Source organism: Felis catus, chromosome A1, assembly GCF_018350175.1.
Source record: "Felis catus isolate Fca126 chromosome A1, F.catus_Fca126_mat1.0, whole genome shotgun sequence".
In the NCBI taxonomy this organism is placed as follows: Eukaryota; Metazoa; Chordata; class Mammalia; order Carnivora; family Felidae; genus Felis; species Felis catus.
Window position 1 is genome coordinate 69,009,055 of NC_058368.1, and position 17,248 is coordinate 69,026,302.

Sequence of the window (17,248 nt, forward strand, 5' to 3'; positions counted from 1 at the left end):
CTACAGAGAAAAATAAAGCAAGAAAGGATGAGAGAGAGCGCTAGGCTGAGAAGGGGGGAAACTTCAAGTAGCATATCCCTTGATGTATTTGAAATATCTATTGATAATCTGGAATACAGTCTCCCTATTCACTGTCATGGTGGTAAGTTAATGAGCTCTTTCCTTAACATTCAGCATTATCAGAAGAAACACCACCATCATTGTACTAGAAAGGTCGTTGGCTATCTGATCCTCACCTCAGGGATGAAAGGAAAAGAAGTCGTTTATGGAAAATTCACCTGTGCTGGGGCTTGAAACTCTTAGCACTGGAACAGTGGCAATTCATCCCCTGCCTTGAGCTTCTTGTCTGCACCTTTGCTGTAACCCATGGGGCCAAGTGAGGTGGTACCTTGGTCCACCCAGAAAGTCCAGAAACAGAACACAAAGGTTGAGTGATGCAGGCAACTTAGCGACAGGCTTTCCAAACTGATGTAGACATTTACTCATAGGGCCTGGACATGTGGGTGAGCCAGGGAACTATTCTCTCATACTCCCTTCACTTCCTGGGCATTTTCCAAACGGAGAGAAGGACGCAGTGCTTCAGAAATTCTGATTAGAGGGCTCAGTGATCACCTATGAAAACCCTCCTTTGCACTTGCCAAGGCCTACCCAGCAGTGCTATGCTCTGTAAGAAAGCAGGCCCTGGGGGCAGGGCTTGATCTGAAGCATGCCCTGAACACACTGAAAACCATGGCAAATGACCTCCTGGAAAACTTCACTGGTTTGGCCAACCAGCTTGAATCATTCACAAAACCACTCCAGGAGCATTGTACCGATATGAGAGCTTAGCATGAACATCTAGCCACTATCTCTCTTGCCCTGATCAATGAGAGGGCCTTCAGTGCTGGCTGAAACAAAGCCTTCACACATCTCAGAGTGTGCAAAGAAGCTGTGTGACCCACCCTCCAATCCAAGAACCCCAGGGGTCTGTGAACCGCAGGGTGGAGGTAAGATTAGAGAAGGTCTACAAAGCTCCCATGATGGTCCAGAGGGGCAACTTCTCAGCAGGACTGAGGATAACTGGCTACCACAGCTCTGTAGCGGACTGGTTGAAGATTTGGTTCCTAGAGCCTTAAGTGGATAGGCCTCTTCTACCCCTCCCCCATTTGCCTGGGAGCCAGCAAGTCTCTGCAGCATGGGGTGGGAACTAGGGTTTCCCAGGCCTGGGACACAGTCCAGAGTTAACACGAATAAAGTTCAGGATTTCCTGCAGCCTCTGCATTCGGGGTTCCTTCAGCTCAGCTGGTCCCACAGAGCACCCTTCAGAGCCCTCCAAATACGCATTGTGGGCCCAATTGTTTTCCTATGGATTGTTGCCCTTTCCCACGCTGGAGGCAGAAAAAGAATCTTTTTATCTCCAGCCTTGTGCCTTCACCACATCTCCTTATCCTCACTCCACATTTGAATTCCAGCTAACTAAAATTGTCCTTAAGATTTTTTTAAAGATATAAAGCAACAAAATCACCTCTTTAATTCTCCTCATGAAAGAGTTTGGATGCCACCCTCTGCCTGAGTTGACCATTTGGGCTGCATTTGCCCTGTTCCGGAGAGTAGTAACCCCAACCCTCTTCTTGTATCTACGCCAAGACATACTGCATTTAAGAGAGGCTGGAATTCCCCAGGGCATTTTCTTTCTGATGTTTTAAATATTTGCTTATTTTTCCCACAGGAAACTTTACAGTTAGTGTGCATTCCTAAATTGATCATTTGCCCCCCGCGTTTCCCTCTTTAGGAAATCCCTGGGCTGCTCATTAGGGACATTTCTCCTAATCTGACACCTCATAGCAGTGTGAGACCAGTGTAAGACCAGTTTTCTTATTTGCTTGGTAAATCTTCGCTATTGCCTTGTTCAGGACTCCTCTTCATACATAGGACGCATCTCCTAAAGCCAATTGGAACCCATTATTTTTTCATCTTTCCTAGGTTCAAACTCATCATTTTCTCTTCACTGCAGTGTTAAGGGCTCCTCATGGGGCTGGCCATGTAACACAAGCCCCACCAACTCTCCAAGCCAGTAACTGTGCACCAGATTTTGTCTTCTAGTTACACATGAGGCACCACAGCAACAGGAAGTGGGGACTCAATGAAGATAAACCAGAAGTGGTTGATGCCGACAGAACAAGGTTCCAGTTAGAACATTCCAGGGGGTCATTTCACAGAGGTGACTCTTCATTTTGAAGGGAGAGTGCACCAGTCAGAAAGTATAACCAACTAGTTCATATCTTGCCTGTCTGCCATCAGAATAAGCCCGTGAAAACTCTCTGCTGAAATTCTTAGCTTCACTTCGTCATCATAAGCCGTCCTGCGAGTCAGAAAATGGTGCCGAATATCTGCAGAACAGAGAGCCAGTACACCCTACAGCAGCAGGGAAGCCCTTTGCTAGGAGGGGCCAAAGGCTGGGAATGTTTTCAAATCTTGGAGAGACTGTCAACAGACCCTGCTGCAGCTCCAGGGCTTGCTGAACTATGTGGAGATGTTGTCCTCAGCATCTGATCCCCAGGGTTGTCTGCTTCAGTTTAAGATCAGAGTGTAACTCCAGGCTAGAAGGTGGGAGACTTTAATGCTTCTGCAGCCCTTTTCACGGCTGAATCTCAATTTAGACTCAATTGAACTCTGTGAGTTACCGACGGAGAATGGGCTCTGTGTGTGACTGTGCTACACATGGCCGTCTCTTTACGTGACTCCTGGGGAGCCATTCACCACGGTCTCTCAGAACAGCCACCCCCGCACCGTGCTGTCCAAAGCTTGCATGGCCATACACGTGACCATCATGGCAGACGCTGCAGGTGTTTCAAAGTCCGAGAAGGGGTCTGGCTGCCTTCAAAGAGCTTGTGGTCCGGGGCAGGAAAAGATTGCTACAGAAGCAACTCTGATACCCAGGAAAGTGAGCTCAGTATCAAAATGGAAGTAAGTAACCAAAAAATGAACTCAGAGGTAACTCAAGATACAAGCCGTGGTCAAAGGAAAAGGGAGAGAAGGGAGAAGAGGTAGCTGGCTTGTCTTGTGAACCTCTCGTTTCTGGTCTTAACCTGATAGGCCATCAAGAACCGTGCTTATGGAAGGTAACGCTGACAACAAGAAACTGGCAAAAACTGGCAAATTTTTCAGGAGACTGGAAGCCTGGTAGGAAGACACTTCAAATAGTCAAGGTAATGGATGGGGGTTCTAACTTATACAGTAACAGTCAAATGAAAGAACGGCAATGAAGATATTTGGAAGTTTATAAAAATTCATTTTGACTAACCCTAGAGTTAAAAGTGAGAAAATCAGTAAGAAAGAAAGTACTGAGGAATCCCAGTCTTAATAACAAGAAATAATATAGTTAAAGATTTGGATTACATAATGTGAAACTACCATTTTTGTAGGTAAAAAAAATGGTTGATTATCAGTAGTCACATGAAATTCCAACATATTTCACAATAGGTACCCTTAAGTATCTCACTGTAGAAGAAGTATAGCCCCAAATAAAGTAACACTGAAAGAAAGAAAAATTAACCATGAATACAAACAAGTGGGAAGTGATTTGTTTAGCAGTGGGACAGGTGAGGGCATGTTTTAAAGAGCAGATACAGTTCTTACAGGAGATTGCCTGGTGGAGAATCTCCTGTGACTTTTCAGCCTAAGGCAAGATTCCAGAGAAAAGTGGTTGGGTCAGTGGAAGCCCAACACCTGTTTTGGAAGTAAAGGAGGGCATTGCAACTTAATTCAATTTACAACCTCCTATACGTATCCCTTTGGGGTTTTCCTTATCAGAAAATTTGTCCTAGAGTTCTTGACAAAAATTAAAAATATCTTCCCTGACATTTTCCCTGAGTCCATTTTTTCTAAGCGTGGTCCCTTCGCCATAATACATACTGAAGACAGAGTTGAGGAATAGAGAAAACTTAACAAGAAAATGTAACTCTGTTCAGCAAAACCTTAAATAAGCCTTCCATTGCATGAGGATGTTATTAGATCACCTAGGAAATATTCAAGATCTCCCGAGAATGAATGCTGTGAATTCTATTCAGAATGATGCAGGTTGTAGAACCTCCATGATTTCATTTCCAAGTTCGGATCCATATCCATGTGCCTCCAAGGCTTTGTTCCCACTGCTTTCTTTTCTAGAAGTCTCTCCCTTCCAGTTTTATGCTGCTTGAGGAATGCTAACTCATCCTTGAGCCCTGACCCTGGGCCCACTCTCTAGGAAGTTTTAAATGCTCAGTTCATGCTTTTATTTCCATTGTATTGAGTTTGGTTGCCTACCAATGTAAGTTTGTTTTTCACTCTTAGAGTTAACCAAGAAAGGTAAGCACAAAAATGCATGTTCTTGTATTAACCAGTAAAGCAAAGGAAAATAAATGTCCAGATTGTATGCTGATAATATGCTGCATTTGTGTCAATGAGATAATGCCAAAAAACTCACTACAAGAGTATGAAAATCCTTTCATTTGTATATAAAAGTATACATGAATTATGTATAATAGGAATATGTTTGTAGAGGCTTAAAAAATATTTGAAGGGATGCCCATCAATTTCCCCTAGGAAATAGAATTGGGGATAATGAGAAGATTAGGGATTTTCAGAATAACATGTAGTTATTTCTTCTCTGCTTGACTTTATTCTAAAAAGAATTCTTTATTTCAAAAACAAAAAGGATCCATAATTCTCCCATACTGGATCTTGGAAAATTGTGTTCATTCAAGCTCAGCTCTAAAGGGAGTATGTTCCAGGAGCCCACAACACCCACTTCCCAAATTAGACGTGCCTGCAAGCATGTTTCTTAGTGCTTCCATTAGTGAGTACTCTTCATTCCACAGGGTGGCCTCTATGAAGCCAAACACAACCAAATTAACGAGTTCAGGAAGCTACACTCCACAGCCCAATGTAGTCATCCTTTGGGGTAAATGAGGAAGCTGGTTAAGTAAGTTTTGTAGTTACCAAAAGGGATTGTTGCCCAAGAAAATCATAGGACCAGCAAAAGTCTTAAATGCAATATTTGACATCGTTGTACTAAGAATTAAGTAGCCATTTCCCCAAATAGGAAACTGGCCACATAAACCCTTAGGTCTGAGCCCACTGTCATCTGCCTGCCTCTCTTGTTCTTTCATCACCTCCTCTTCCATTTTCCAACTACCAATCTTCAATCACCCAATTCCAATTCCTTTGTTATGTTAAATTTTCTAACCCCTCAAATTAGGCTTTAGACTTACCTTTAAACATCCAAAAAATGTCAACAATTGTATTGAGGAGACCCTGCTTCACAAAGGACCTTGTTTCTAGGATTTCTTTCTGTAGCAACCAACAAATAATCAAGTGAATGAGCATCAGATTCTTAGGCAGTGCTCCTGACCAGACCCATCAGGGCCCATTCAAAGTTGGGAGTGGAGAGGAGTGTTGTTCTGGAAACAACAACCTGACAATGAATGTGAATCAAGAGCTTCCTGTGGATTGGGCACTGGACTAAGGCATCTTTCCTGTAATATCTCGTTTGGTCTCCACAACAACTCTATGAGGTTATAATAGCAAAAAACTGTCCCCAACCTGGTCTGTGTGATGTAATTCATAGCCTCCTTCCAAAAAGATATTGGGATTATATTGATCAAATGTTTGAACAGTTTTCTGATTCACTTTAATGGGATTAAGCCTTGCTCGGGGAAATCCTCACCCACCACACAGCTGACTAATCAGACAGAGTCTGGTGGCCATTTCTAATAGCTTCTTTTTCTTTCAATAATCAGCCAAACAAGGATAATCTACTTATTGTCTTTTCCTGTAAAATATCTTTACCAAAAGTGAATCCTCCTTGGCCTGTAAGAGGATTCCCCCCCCCCCCACTTGTTGCAAGGTTTTCATAAAATTTTGACACAAGCTCATAACCCAATTGCCTGAATGCTTTTTAACTAAGTAGACGCTATCATTTCACCATTTAACACAAAATGCCCCATCACAGATAGAGCCAGAGCATGAAGGTGATTCATTTAACCTGAAACCCAGGTTTTCAGTAACTATTTTTCTTCCTTCCCAAACAAATTGACTTCTCATTCTTTCACTTCTCATACCACAAAGTTTGTGACTTTCAATCCCACTTGCCCACTAAAAACTTTCTCTCAAAGGCTTATCCATCAGGATGTCAAGCATGCCTTTGGGAAAGCCAATTTTGACTCTGGTGATAAAATCTCTGAGTGGGGAGAGAGGACAGGATGTGCAGCCTGACTCTGTGTCCTGTGGATGATCCCTCCCTGAGAGGTTCTGTTTTACCTCCATGACTCCCACCATAACACAGGCCTCAGAGGGCAATTCCCTTTAATCTCCTGGGTTCCATGGAGACCAAGATTCTCATGCTTTTACCATAGCTCAGACCTGCCCTGACCATCTAAACTAGGGTTTACCCAAGGCTGACATGTTAGTCGAAGGTGCTCCTGTCAAGCCAGAGATCAATTCAAAGCAAATCTTACTGAAGGGGAATATTAAAATTATAAATTCTCCTTCACTGGGGTCAAGTTCTGATCAGCTCAGCTTTTAAAGGTTAACTGTGACTTTGAATAAGACAACAGCTGTGGTGTTTCTGTTTCATTCAGGAGAAGTCCAATCAGGCTGCTTATCACCTTCTACAGGATCCTCTTAACCCAGAGTGGAATGTGGGAAGAGATGTGGAGTACCTATGGTAAACAAGTCTATTCTGGTCTATGAGTGTCAACTCCCTTTAAAGAAAACTAGCCCAACAGTTGAGAGCTTTTTTTTTTTTTTTCGATGGCCATTACCCATGACATTGCAAAAAGAAGTACACATGGTTGATTTCTTTTCTCTTTACATTTCCCCTTCTATTTCTAATCTATTAATATTAAAGGACTTGAATGCTGTTTTGACTAACCAAGAGATTCTTTATCTATGGGAACACACTTCCAATAGATTGCTTTTATGGGAAAATGAACTCATAATTCATAGGGATAAGCTCCAGAATGATAAATCTGACGACAGGAGAGGCTTCAGGAAAAACACCTTTGTGGAACAGTCCCCATACTTGAAATTCCACCAGGGTCTGTAGGCAAAAAGCACAGATCATATGGAAGGTGTTGAGCCTGTGGGCGGCAAGGAATACAGCACCTTTTACAACACTCCTCACAGTGAGGCTTCATATTGTGACTACTTAATCAGTTCTCTGCTCACCAGTGATCTGATTTGCAAATGGAAATTCTTTCTTAGACCTTCTAAGTCATGTTGTGACTTCTTGCTTTTTTTGCACGGAAATACAGTGTGTGGGGTACTATGTGTGTCACAAGTTCAACAGGCTGCCATGAAGCTGAGACAGACTGAAACAGGATGGAACATTACACCTGGGATCTGAAAAGAAAATATAGGGTGGACACACAGGAAAGGTTTACTCCTCACGAGTGGTTCAAGGAAGAACCTAGAAGAATACAGAACTGGGCTTTTCACTAGGATTTTCTGCATCAATAATCTGCTCCATCCAGTATGAGAGCCATGAGCCACAAGTAGCTACTGAGCACATGAAATGTGGCTGGTGTGACCCATAACCTGAATTTCAAATGTAATTAATTTAAACTCAATTTATTATTATGATTTTATTTTTTTAATGTTTATTTTTAAAGGAGAAAGAGTACGAGCAGAGGAGGGGCAGAGAGAGAGGGAGACAAGGAATCCAAAGCAGGTTCCAGGCTTTGAGCTGTCAGCAGAGAGCCTGACACGGGGCTCCAACTCACAAACTGGGAGATCATGACCTGGGCTGAAGTCAGATGCTTAACTGATGGAGCCACCCAGATGCCCCAATTTAAATTCAATTTAAATTAGCACAGATCTAGAGTCTAAATAGCATGGTAAAGAGAGACTAGAAGGGGGAAGGACTCAAAATGAAACAAAGCAAAAATGTATTCAAATCAAATCTAGTAAAAATTAACAGAAAACAATGGTTTGGGTAGACTAAGCAACAAAGTTGATGATAATTATCTTTCTACTCTCTCTATGATCATGTGTACCCAGTATAAAGGAACTAGCCAACTGAGCTAAGTGAATAATAATTTTTAAAAAATTGACTGTCTATAATCACTAATCAAATGAGCCCAAACAGTTGATCTTGGAAACTCAATGGCTGCAGGCTTACTGGATTAAAAGAGAAACTTAGATAGAAAGAATCCTTCTCATGTACAAAAAATAAAGGATTTAAAGAGGTGAGGGCATAAGATAAAAATTCAGCAGAGGAAAAGAAGAAGATAGAAGTCTCTAAGAATAACCCAAAGAAGTCATTAGCTTTATTTTTTTTATTTTTTTAATATTTTATTTAGTTTTGAGAGAGAGAGAGAGAGAGAGAGAGAGCGCACAAGTGGTGGAGAGGCAGAGAGAGGGAGACACAGAGTCCAAAGCAGGCTCCAGGCTCTGAGTTGTCAGCACAGAGCCTGACATGGGGCTCGAACTCACGAACCATGAAATCATGACCTGAGCCGAAGTCAAATGCTCAACTGACTGAGCCACCTAGGTGTCCCCAAGTCATTAGCTTTTAAATACTAACAAGAAACAAAGGACAAGAAAGAAGAAGGAAAGGGGAGCAAGAAGAAAGGGAGAAGAAAGGGTGGAAAGGAGAGCAGGAAAGAGTGGGAGAGAGAGAAGCAAAAGAAGGAACACATACACACACACAAACCCTGATATAAATTCAAAAGCTGCTGGCATTTGGAGGAAGCATTTGGGAGGGCCTTAAGAGTTCAACCACTGTGATTGCTTTTGAAAAGAAAATCCCAAGATAGACAGCATGAGGAAATGTCACATATGGAGATATCAGAACAGAAAGATGCCAGTGCCCACAGGCCAGCCAAGTTTCACCTAGAAATCACCAAAGTCTGGGTCACTCTATAACTGAATTTAGGATCCAACATTCAGTTGAGAAACTCTCAACAGCATACAGATGATTCGCAGTATTTCCTGAGCTCACCATCAAAACTAGGAGTTTCACTTCTGTGATCATCTGGACACAAGAACACATTGAATCTGGGCAAAAATATTCAATTAACATTGCTAAAAATAATAGAGTGACATCCATGGGTGGGGAGAGTTTGTAACATTGCTTATGTCTAAAGCAGAGAGGAAATGGGATCAGTATTATCTCTCAGTTGTAGGGACGGTGAAAATATCCCATATTTTGGAAAAAGAAATCAAAAGAATACATGAAGTCTTGTAACAAATTTAGTCTCTCTTACATATCGAGAAGTGATTTAAATTGTGTCAAATTTTATTGCATTTTAAAAAACTTGGAATCCATGACATGGGTGATTAACCAAGGCTGTGTATTGGCTGTTTTTTCCCATAGTTCTGCTAATTCAGAAAATTCATTGAATATTCACTAAGTGTCCAAAGCTGGAAATGCTATGGGCACTTGCTAAATGATTGCTGAACAAAATAATGAACTAGTCACTTAGAAGCAGATATTATAAACACCTGTCAATCATAAAGGAAGTGCTCATTTTTTCATAACCTGTTGATGGATTCCCCCCAGGGCCTTTGTTTGGTAATTGTGGTTCCCTAGCAACAGCTGTCATCCTGAGAGACAGGTTGGCTCTGCCTTAGTCCCATCCATTGCCTACTCTTGTGGATTTCTAGAATTCCCCACAGCAGCAGCCCCATGTCCTATGGATTTGAAGAAATAACAATAGATTTAGATATCCAGCGTAACTAGTTTCCATTTAAAACTAGAAATGATGGATAAAATAAAAACAAGCGGAAAATTATCTTAACTACATCTACAAACTGGCAAAAAATTAAGGAATCCTCAGATTTAAAAAATTAACAATGACAAGCAGCCAGAAACAAAAGCAGTCAACTTTTGTGTTGAGCATATTTCCCATGAACTTAAGCCTTGGGGTTCAAGGTCTTGAAAGGTTTAGAAAAGAGAAGGTAAGGACCAGGGTCTTTTCAAGATGTGATTTAGCAGGAAACCCCTTCGTCAACTCGGGACCCCAAAGGCCATCTCTAAAGGTTTTCTCTGGACATAAACTCACTCCACCCCTCTCCCCAGACAGTGAGGATGTGCACTGTCTGGAGCCTTGTCACTCAGTAGAAGGGAAAAATCTCCCCTAAAAGTTTGTGAGCACATGCTAGTTTGCAACCCTAATTCACACAACCTGATGTTGTCCAAAATATATCAAGTCAAAAATGTAGTTTAAAGTGATTCCAGAATGGCAGCAGTGCCACTTCCCTGGTAGAACCAAATAGAGTTCTGGTCTGAAAGAACTACCTTCATTCCCAGAAACAGAAGGTAAAATATGGCCTAAGGGACAATTGCGAATTGGAAGGTAGAGCCAACACAGTGCACCGAATGAAACGTAGAGAAGTAAAGAAGTGGGAAACATGAAAGAGAAGGTCATGGTAGACAGAACGAGAAAGACTAACACAGGTCTGAGGTGCCAGAAGGAGAGAGAGAAACAATCAGGTAGAAACGATATTTGAAGAGAGAGAGAGCCGAGCACATCCATCCAACTATAAATAGGAAGCAGGATGAACATAAAGGAATCCACTCTGGAGAGCAAAATGAAGACTGAATAACCATGAGAAGATGCTAAAAACCTCTATACCAAGAAGACACAGGCTTCCAAGAAGTAGTGCTTAGCTCACGGCTTGATGACAACCACAGGAACTTGAAAACAACAGATACATACAATGTATTGGGGGAAAATAAATGCCAATGTAGAGGTCAAAAACAACAACAGCTCTCAAGAATGAGGACAAAATATGGGGCACCCCCCTGGGTGGCTCAGTCGATTAAGCATCTGACTCTTGATCTTGGCTCAGGTCACAATCTCATAGTTCCTGAGTTTAAGCCACGAGTTGGATTCAGAGCTGAGAGCTTGGAGGCTGCTTGAGAGCCTAAGGGAAACAGGAGTAGAGGGAGAGAAAGAGAGAGAGGAAGAGAGAGGGAATCCCAAGCAGGATCCACACTCAGTGCTGAAGTCCAACACAGGGCTCAACCTCAACTCTGGGATCATGACCTGAGCCGAAATCAAGAGACAGACACTCAACTGACTAAGCCATCCAGGTGCCCCCAAAGTATCATCTTTTTATTCTATTTCCTTACCTGAGTTATTTTAACAGCACCACCCCTGCCTTGCCTTGATTTCTACAACTTTGGCTTATGTTCTACGGATTTACCCTTTAATCAAATCTTTATTGTGTGGATTCATGGCATTCACTCATGGACCAACCCTCTCATTAGGGTTCAACAAATTTTCAGGTGAAATCAATTAATTTTTGATTCACTTCTAATGGCTTCATGGTATTTTAAATGACAACTATGGCTTCAATTACAGCTTTCATTTTTTTGGTACAAGCTATTCTCCTGCAACCCTGGTTCCTTTAAGTCAGCTGAGCTTGACATTGCATTTGTCATTAAGCTCACCTCATTTTTCTGTTGCAGCTTGGATTAGTCTATTTGAGTTTCTTACTCTTTTCGTTTTACTCCAGTTCCTCAAAGGTCAGTGGTAGTCAATCGTTTGATCAGATAACAGGTTCTTCTCTCTGATTTTTATATCCTATATGTCCTGAGATTGGTGGCCCCATTCTAAGCCTTTTCCAACTGTGTGTTATGCATGTAGCTGTCTTATTGCTGTGGCCGTCATTATCAACTCAGGCTTATTAGGCACTCAGTGACTGTATCAGCATGGTGTTCATGAATCAGAGAGTCTTGGTTCTCAGTCACTATCAGTGGTCTGGCATTGAGTCAAGGGTCAGGAAATAATGAGATCAGCCATGACAGACAACTGTACCTATGAGGGAGCCCATCTCTTCCTGTTGCTCCTAAGCTCTGCAGAAAGATCATGAGTTTTATCATGAAAGGCTTTGGAATGATGTTTGGATTCTGTCATAGAGCAGCTAGGTGAGCTTGAAAAAATCACTTAACTTCTTTGAACCTCAGTTTCCTCTTCTGTGATATGGAGATCATCATTACCATATCCACTGTTGTGCAAACTAAACATAACAGAGCACAGCAAGCCCTTTGCAAGCTCTTCTAATCTGATTAATTAAATGCTTCCTGATTAATTGAGTAATCTCAATTCTCCTTACCACTGAAATTTCCCTCCAAATTAAGACCTGTCATGTGGGACTTCTAGGAGACCAATTCTACTGACCCTTTCAATTCGATGATTAATAATTAGATTTGGGCGCTGGCAATCCCCTGGTTCCCGAATCCAGTGAGAGAACTTGGGCAAACCATTCAACCTTCTGTCTAGGTGTTTGAGATATTTTAATAGATGCTTTTAAATAAAAAAGAAATATATTATTTCTTCATATATCAAATAAGCAAATAAGGTACACTGTGAGAAATTCACTAGAAATAAAGGCATTCTAAATTGCCTTTTCCTATTGATTTCAGGCAAATCATTTAACTTCTATGACCCTAGTATTTATTGTTCTAGTTTTTCCACCCCACTTAGGAGGATATTATGAAGGTCGTAATTAGCCAACCTACATTGGGCATTCACCCCTTATTACTATCATCGTGTATCAGGTACCATCATTGTTGGTCCAGGCCACCATACAAAAACCATAGACTGAGTGGTTTCAACAACAGAAATCTATTTTCTCACAGCTCTGGAGGCTGGAAAGTCCAAGACCAAGGTGCCAACCAATGTAGTTCCTAGTAAGAGCTCTCCTCCTAAGTTGCAGATAGCCTGTTTCTCACTTTGTCATCACATGGCCTTTCCTCAGCTTGGCTGCATGAGGAGAGAGACATCTCTCTCTTCCTCTTCTTGTAAGGCCACTCATTCCATCATGACGGTCCCACTCTTACGTTCTAATGTAGCTTTAGTTGCCTCCTTAAGTCCTCTTCTCTAAACACCCTCACAAGGGGGCTTAGAGCTTCAACATAGGAATTTCAGGGAGAATATATTTAGTCCATAACAGGGATAGGACTTCTTTTGTTACTGTCATATATATGTACATATGTATATAATACACACACACACACACACACACACACACATATATGAAAACAGAGAAGACTGTTTTCAGTAGAAGAGTAAGTCTAGGAAAATTTAGTAACATATACAGTAAGCAGAATCCAATTTAAATATTTGGAATTTTCACATGTAGGATCAAAACAAATATGATACTGTGTCTCCATTTCCTTCAAACTCCTGTAAGTGATCTTTACTGTTTTCTAATTCCTATGCTATGAATAACAAGTCTGGATGATAGTCTAATTCTCTTGATGCAACAGCAGCCTTCTTTTTCTTTTTGGATTTCAGAAGATTCAGTTGGATAGATATAATATTTCATTATTAGAAATACTTCCTGGTGTTAATCGAACCCCTTTCAATCTGAAAAAGCAAGATTTTGTTTAGCACAGGGAGGTTTATCTATTGTTATTTAATCTGTATTTATCTTTTATATATTCCTCTTCCCTTTCCCTATAACTCAGATTATCTGCATCTTCTGTGTCTTTTGTCTTTTCACCCTTGTCACCTATGCTTTCCATTTCTTTGTATTTTTGATCTGTATTGCTGACTGTTCCTGTACTCCATATTTTAGGTGAGGTGATCAATTTGATTGTGATGATATTCACCTCCTAACTTTCAATGTGGACATTGGTGGGGAGCTTTTTAAAAAGTTTCCAGGGGCACCTGGGTGGCTCAGTTGGTTAAGTGTCTGACTTTAGCTCAGGTCATGATCTCAAGTCTGTGAGCTCGAGCCCTGCATCAGGCTCTGTGCTGACAGCTCAGCATGGAGCCTGCTTCAGATTCTGTGTCTCCCTCTCTCTCTGCCCCTCCCCTACTCATGCTCTGTCTCTCTCTGTCTCAAAAATAAATAAAAAATATTTTAAAAATTAAATTTAATTAATTAATTAATTAAATAAAAAGTTTCCAGAAATCTTTTACATTCTCTTCTCTCCTTACGACTTCTCATAACATTTTTGTTAACTCTCTGGTCTGTTTTTCCATTAATTCTGCCTCAATAGGATCTGCGTCATCGAGTTGTTCAAGCTGTTATGTCCGTGGAGATGATTTGTCCTTTTCTTTTCCTACTCAAGTCAGTGAGTGTGGGTTTCTTCAGCAAAAAAGATGCAAAGCCAGCTGCTGGGTATCTGGGGTGGTGGAAAACTGACAGGCAGTGGAAGGTGTGCATGCTTTTTACACCTTGAGTAGGTCACTAGTGAGTAAGTGCACAGGGCTGGGACCTGAGGGCTGAGAGGTAAAACCCTCCTAGTCTGAAGACACCCCCCAGGCACAGAGGGAAGGGTAGGCTTCACTCTGGTCTTTCTTCCCCCGTCCACCTCCACCAGATCTGCTGGTGTGGTCCCCTTTGGAAAGATACCCTCTGCCCAGCCAACTGGTACAGGAAGATCCCCAAGGCTAAGTATATCCAAAGCTATGAAGACTCTGTAGAACTTAGGATCATTTATAACCTTTCCGTGACCCCCAAAGACCGGAAGCAAATTTTGTTTATAAGGAGTTGAGAGACAAAATGGCAGGTTGAAGGTGTTCATCTTTCCCTCCCAAGAACCTACTACAATTAAAGGGGAAAACTGCAGAAATCTAGCCAGCAAAAGCAAAGAATAGGACAGGTAACATCAAGGGGGTAAAATGGTTTTTGGAAATGCAGATGAAAAATGAAGACTTGGAGACTGATTTAGCAAAGGAGAGGAGGCTATCCTCATAAAAGTGGCTACTGCAGGGAGGAGAACCCATTCACTCTGCACAAGTGAGGCCTGGAGGAGAGACTGGGCAGGTGCCGGGGTGGGTTGAAATCTGGGAATCCAGAAACAGCAATCAGGGATGGCTTGGCACCTATTCTCCAGGCACAAGACTCACGTCTGGCCCTCTCCTGAAGGCCGGTCTAGAGAAAATAGTTTGTAAACCCAATAAGAGAGTGAAATTTATAGAGGAACTTCCTATTGGTTCAGGAGATTAAGCATTAAAATAGGCTTTCAAATCCACAGGCCTGGATTCAGAATTTTATTCCCGTGTTCTTTGTGCCTTCCTGTTGGAAAACAGATGGTTGGACTAGGTTCCTGCTTTCATTCAACAAACAAATGTGGAAGGCACTAGATGCTAGACATGCTACTTCATGTCAATCATACCTCTAGGATTTTCTTATTATATAAACATATATATATATCTTATTATATTATTATGTATTTTGTTATATTAAATATTATATATCTTATTATATAAACTATTATATATCAAGACCCATAAAAACCCACAATATTTCCTCATTGCCTTTCATGACCCCTAAGTGAAGCAGAAATAAAACAAGGAGACTATGCTATCTTAATAGTTTATATCTTCAATATGTCTCTGATAGGGGACTAATAAATGGATTTAGCAAACTTAAATGATAAATAATAAAACTATTTAATACAAGCATAATTCCGGGCGCCTGGGTGGCTCAGTCGGTTGAGCGTCTGACTTCAGCTCAGGTCATGATCTCGCCGTCTGTGAGTTTGAGCCCCGCGTCAGGCTCTGTGCTGACAGCTCAGAGCCTGGAGCCTGCTTCAGATTCTGTGTCTCCCTCTCTCTCTGCCCCTCCCCCACTCATGCGCGCGCGCGCGCTCTCTGTCAAAAATAAATAAAACATTAAAAAAATTTTTAAAAAAATTAAAAAAAAATACAAGCATAATTCCCGAAACCTGCTTGTTAGAGACAGTATCAGAGACAATAATAATGAGCTAACTCCCCATACTCTATTCGGCTCATCAGTAATTTCTCACAAATGTCTGTTCAAAAACATCAGCACTTATTCCTGCCCCACTAGGGACCTCTAGCCCTCTAGAGTCTGGCTCGCACCACCACCAGACCGAAGAGTTTTCTGGCCAAAGTCATCGCACCATTAAACTTTCAACAAGAAGTGTTTCTGAGCCTCTCTCTCTCTCCCTCTTTCTCTCTCTCTCCCCATCCTTCCCTCCTCTCCCTCCTCCTCTCCCTCTCTTCCTGTCTCCCTCCCTCTCTCTGAAATAATCCACTCTGGCATCTGTGGTGTAGGGACATGCTGACAAGATGCTTCATCTTGAAATTGTCCCCTAGGCTGGTATCCTTAACACATTCATTCTGTCCCACATTTCCTGTCTCACTTCCACCTCTCCTGCAGCAATCTTGTCCTTGAATCTACTCCTTTTGCCCATCCCCTCTGTGCTGATCCTTCTTAGTTCCTTGGTCTTCCTAGTCAGTACCTCCATCTACTTCCATAGTTTTGCTCCAATCAGTGTGCTGACTGACAGCATATGGAGATAGATATATAATGAGGCCACGCTTTTCTGCTGCAACCCACATAGCCAAGAGCTGGAAATCTCCTCCTGGAGCGCCCCCCAGGAGGCTGTGTAGTGAAGAGATAAAGAGCAGGGATTAGGCCTGTGTTCAAAATGTCACTCTGCTGGGTGCCTGGCTGTGGAACATTAGGCAAATTATTTAACCTCTCTGGGCCTCAGTTTCCCCATCTGGGAAATTGGAATAATAATAATGTTATTACCTATTCTGATTGGTTGTGAAGTACAATAAATGACTTATATGTGAAGTACTTAGCACAGTATATGGCACATGGTAAATTCTATGTAAAATGTTAGCTATTGTTATTGTTATGATCAATTTAGACAAGGGATTTAAAAACACATTTAATTTTTCTTCATTCTGCTTTACTTAACCATGGTGATGTTGCTCTTCCCTGGTCTTCTAAACCAGAAATGTATAGGCCACCCTCTACTCCTCTCTTTATATTCATTAACAACAGTTGATTTGACTTCCTACACATTTCTCAGATCAGCCTGCTCCTACCATGCTCTCTGTTCAGGGTTTTATCACTTCGCATCTGGAACATTGCAATAGATTCACAACTGGTTATCTTTCTTATTTTCCCTTCTCCCTTTAAAAATCATTCTCTGTCTTGAAACCAAAGTGGTAATAGAAAAATTATGATGATGATGATGATAGTAAGGATGATGGTGCTGCTGCTGCTGCTGCTGATGATGATGATAATGGTGATGATGGTGATGGTGATGCTGGTGATGGTGATGGTGATGACGGTGATGGTGATGATGGTGATGGTGATGATGGTGATGATGATGATAATGGTAATGATGGTGATGGTGATGGTGATGGTGATGATGGTGATGATGGTGATGATGGTGATGGTGATGATGGTGATGATGGTGGTGATGGTGATGATGGTGATGGTGATGGTGATGATGGTGATGATGATAATGATAATGATGATGATGGTGATGGTGATGATG